Source organism: Procambarus clarkii, chromosome 64 (assembly GCF_040958095.1).
Source record: "Procambarus clarkii isolate CNS0578487 chromosome 64, FALCON_Pclarkii_2.0, whole genome shotgun sequence".
Classification (NCBI taxonomy): domain Eukaryota; kingdom Metazoa; phylum Arthropoda; class Malacostraca; order Decapoda; family Cambaridae; genus Procambarus; species Procambarus clarkii.
In genome coordinates, this window is record NC_091213.1 from 31955933 (window position 1) to 31960932 (window position 5000).

Below are 5000 nucleotides of genomic sequence, written 5' to 3' on the forward strand. Positions count from 1 at the left end.
GTCAAAAAGCACCTAATGGAGCTGGACGTGAGAAAAGCTGTTGGGCCGGACGGAATCTCACCATGGGTTTTGAAGGAGTGTGCAGGAGCACTTTGTTTGCCACTCTCCATAGAGTAAAGTAGGTCACTAGAAACGGGAGACCTACCAGAAATATGGAAGACGGCTAATGTAGTTCCAATATACAAAAAGGGTGACAGACAAGAGGTGCTGAACTACAGGCCAGTGTCCTTGACTTGTATACCATGCAAGGTGATGGAGAAGATTGTGAGAAAAAACCTAGTAACACATCTGAGAGAAGAGACTTCGTGACAACCCATCAACATGGGTTCAGGGAGGATAAATCTTGCCTTACAGGCTTAATAGAATTCTACGATCAGGTGACAAAGATTAAGCAAGAAAGAGAAGGATGGGCGGTCTGCATTTTTTTGGACTGTCGGAAAGCCTTTGACACAGTACACCATAAAAGGCTGATGCATAAGCTGGAGAAAAGGGCAGGAGTAACTGGAAGGGCGCTCCAATGGATAAGGGAGTACCTAAGCAATAGGAAGCAGAGAGTTACAGTGAGGGGTGAGACCTCAGATGGGCGTGAAGTCACCAGTGGAGTCTCACAGGGCTCTGTACTCGGACCTATCCTGTTTCTGATATACGTAAATGATCTCCCAGAGGGTATAGACTCATTCCTCTCAATGTTTGCTGACGACGCCAAAATTATGAGAAGGATTAAGACAGAGGAGGACAGCTTGAGGCTTCAAGAAGACCTGGACAAGCTGCAGGAATGGTCGAACAAATGGTTGTTAGAGTTTAACCAAAACAAATGTAATGTAATGAAGATAGGGGTAGGAAGCAGGAGACCAGATACAAGGTATCATTTGGGAGATGAAATACTTCAGGAGTCAGAGAGAGAGAAAGACCTGGGGGTTGATATCACGCCAGACCTGTCCCCCTGAAGCTCATATCAAGAAGATAACATCAACAGCATATGCCAGGTTGGCTAACATAAGAACGGCCTTCAGAAACTTGTGTAAGGAATCTTTCAGAACATTATATACCACATATGTCAGACCAATCCTGGAGTATGCGGCTCCAGCATGGAGTCCATATCTAGTCAAGGATAAGACTAAACTGGAAAAGGTTCAAAGGTTTGCCACCAGACTAGTACCCGAGGTGAGAGGTATAAGCCACGAGGAGAGACTACGGGAATTAAACCTCACTTCGTTGGAAGACAGAAGAGTTAGGGGGGACATGATCACCACATTCAAGATTCTCAAGGATTTTGACAGGGTAGATAAAGACAGGCTATTTAACACAAGGGGCACACACACAAGGTGACCCAGGTGGAAACTGAGTGCCCAAATGAGCCACAGAGATATTAGAAAAAACTTTTTTAGTGTCAGAGTGGTTGACAAATGGAATGCATTAGGAAGTGATGTGGTGGAGGCTGACTCCATACACAGTTTCAAGTGTAGATATGATAGAGCCCAATAGGCTCAGGAACCTGTACACCTGTTGATTGACGGTTGAGAGGCGGGACCAAAGAGCCAGAGCGCAATCCCCGCAAGCACAATTAGGTGAGTACACACACACACACACAGACACAGACACACACACACACACACACACACACACACACACACACACACACACACACACACACACACACACACCACATACAGCGAGTGACATTCATACTAGACAACACATAAAATATGACACTCACCCCATATGACACACACACCATATGACACACACACCTAGTGTGTGTGTGGCGACTGCAAACTTTTTAAGTCAGCATGTCAAGGGTCCTACGAGAATGACAGGCAATGATGAACCAGCAAGACTCGACCTAGTATTCACTCTGAACGATAAAGACACAAGGGAAATCGGTCTTGAATCCCCCGTGGGTATGAGTGATCACAGTGTTGTTTGAGTATCTGGTCGAAGAAGGGTTATTGTACTCAAGGAAGGGACCAGAAAGCAAGAGGCCAGCATTTCGGAAGGGAAACTGTGAGGAGATAAGAAAATTCCTAACTGATATAGCTTGGGAAACAGAGCTCAGAGGAAAGACGGTTCAAGACATGATGGATTATATCACACAGAAGTGTAAGGAGGCAGCAGACAAGTTCGTCCCAGTCCAAAAGGAAAAAAATGAACTGCAGACAAGAAACCCATGGTTTAATCGGAGATGTAAGCTAGCAAAGCAACAAAGTAAAAGGGCGTGGAGAAACTATAGAAACAAGAGAACACTAGAGAGCAGAGAAAGATACCAGAGCGCCAGGAATGAATACGTCAGGGGTGAAAAGAGAGGTATAGAGGTAATATGAAAATGACATAGCGAGCAAGGCAATGTCTCAACCCAAACTGCTGCATAGCCACATCAGGAGGAAAACAACAGTGAAGGAATAGGTAATGAAACTGAGGATAAGGGGAGAAAGATTCACTACAAACGACAAGGAAGTGTGCGAGGAACTCAATAAGAAATTCCAGGTCTTCACCTTAGAATAATGAGAAGTCCCAGAGATAAAAGACGGAATATCAAACCTGACACCATTAAAGGAGTTTGTGATTACCAGTGGGGAGGTGAGAAAGCATCTGCTAAATTTGGATGTGACAAAGGCTATAGGCCCGGTTGGAATCTCACCATGGATTCTAAAGGAAGGAGCAGAAGCTCTGTGCCTGCCACTCTCCATTGTGTACAACAACTGGTAACAGGCGAACTGCCAACAATTTAAAAGACGGCCAACGTAGTCGCAATATACAAGAAGGGTGATAGGCAGGAGGCACTGAACTACAGGCTAGTGTCCCTAACTTGCATTCCATGCAAGATGATGAAGAAGAATGTGCGTAAAAAGCTAGTAGAACATCTGGAGCGAAAGAACTATGTAACACAACATCAGCATGGGCTCAGAGATGGCAAATCATGCCTGACAGGTTTAATTGAGTTCTATGACCAAGCAACAAAAATTAGGCAAAAGAGAAGAGGGCTGGGCATACTGAATATTTCTAGAATGCCAGAAAGCCTTTGACACAGTACCACATTAGAGACTAGTGCACAAACTGGAGATGCAGGCAAGAGTGAAAGGGAAGGTACTGTACTGGATAAGGGTAGCATCAGGACACAGCGAGCCACTGTGAGGGGTGAAGTTTCAGAGTAGCGAGGAGTCACCAGTGAAATCCAACAGGGATCAGTCCTTGGACCTATATTGTTTCTGATATACGTAAAAGATCTCCCAGAAGAAATAGGCTCGTTCCTCTTGATGTTTGCTGAGGATGCAAAAATTATGATTAGGATCAAGACAAAGGAAGATAGTATGAGGCTACAACATGACCTATACAAACTGAAGGAGTGGTCCAACAAATGGCTACTAAAGTTCAACCCAAGTAAATGTAAGGTAATGAAACTAGGAGGAGGAAATAGGAGGCCAGACACTGGATACCGAATGGGAGACGAAGTCCTTCACGAAACGGAGAGAGAGAAATATCTAGGAGTTGATATCACGCCAAACCTGTCTCCTGAAGCCCACATCAACAGAATAACATCAGCAGCGTATGCGAGGCTGGTTAACATCAGAACTGCTTTCAGAAACCCGTGTAAGGAAACCTTCAGAACCTTGTATGCCACATATGTAAGGCCAATCCTGGAGTATGCGGCCCCAGAATGGAGCCCGTATCTTGACAAGCACAAGACGAACCTGGAGAAAGTTCAGAGGAATGCCACTAGGCTAGTCCCAGAACTACGAGGCATGAGTTATGAGGAACGGCTGTGTGAACTGCACCTCACGTCGCTGGAAGAGAGAAGAGGTCGGGGAGACATGATCACCCCTCCGAATTGCTGTGGCCCTCCACCTTGCTGCCCCAATCCATACCAAATATAGGTTTATTTGCGGTGAGGTGGTGGCTGACATGTACGGCCAACATGGCCTACTCTGACAAAGCACAGGGGGGGTGGCACTCGAGGCACAGTGAAGTTAACGATATCAAGAGGAGTCTCACCACAGCTGGATGCCCAGCCTTGAGAGAGAGCCCCGTTACCTAACGCCCGAAACTCTGATGCTCTTGTTGGTCGCCCTGATGGTATCACAGTGAACCCCTGGAAGAATGCAGTTGGTATGGGATTACACTTGCGTATCAACCCTGGCTAACACCTACATTAACTTCAGTGTTGCACAACCAGGTGGCGCTGCTACTCATAGGGAATCAGCCAAATCCCGTAAGAACAGAGAGCTGGATCACCACTACAATTTTGCCCCCATTGTTTCTGAGACACTCGGCGCCTGGAGTAAGAGTGCCACCAGCTTTTTTAAGGAACTGGGTTCTAGGCTAATTGAAACAACAAGAGACACTAGAGCTGGCAGCTTCCTTTTCCAGCGCCTCAGCGTGGCGATACAGAAGGGAAATGCACACTAATGACAACTAATGATAATTATCTTTGTACCCAATATGTAACTTCTTTTTTGTAACAAAGTTTAAGTAAAATAAACATATATGTGTATATACAAACGAATGGGGGTGGTAGTAGAAGGAAATATTAAAGTGTTCAGTGAGAATCCACAAGGTCTTCTCTGAATACTCCTTATTTTCTTCTCCGAGGCTATGGGTCCCCACATTTGCACCAGAGGTGGTACCCTCACAACTTTTATATTTGTTTATATGTGTATATATATATATATATATATATATATATATATATATATATATATATATATATATATATATATATATATATATATATATATATATATATATATATATGTCGTACCTAGTAGCCAGAACGCACTTATCAGCCTACTACGCAAGGCCCGATTTGGCTAATAAGCCAAGTTTTCATGAATTACTATATTTTCTCTAATTTTTTTCTTATGAAATGATAAATCTACCCATTTCATTATGTATGAGGTCAATTTTTTTTTATTGGAGTTTAAATTAACGTAGATATATGACCAAACCTAACCAACCCTACCTAACCTTACCTAACCTATCTTTATAGGTTAGGTTAGGTTAGG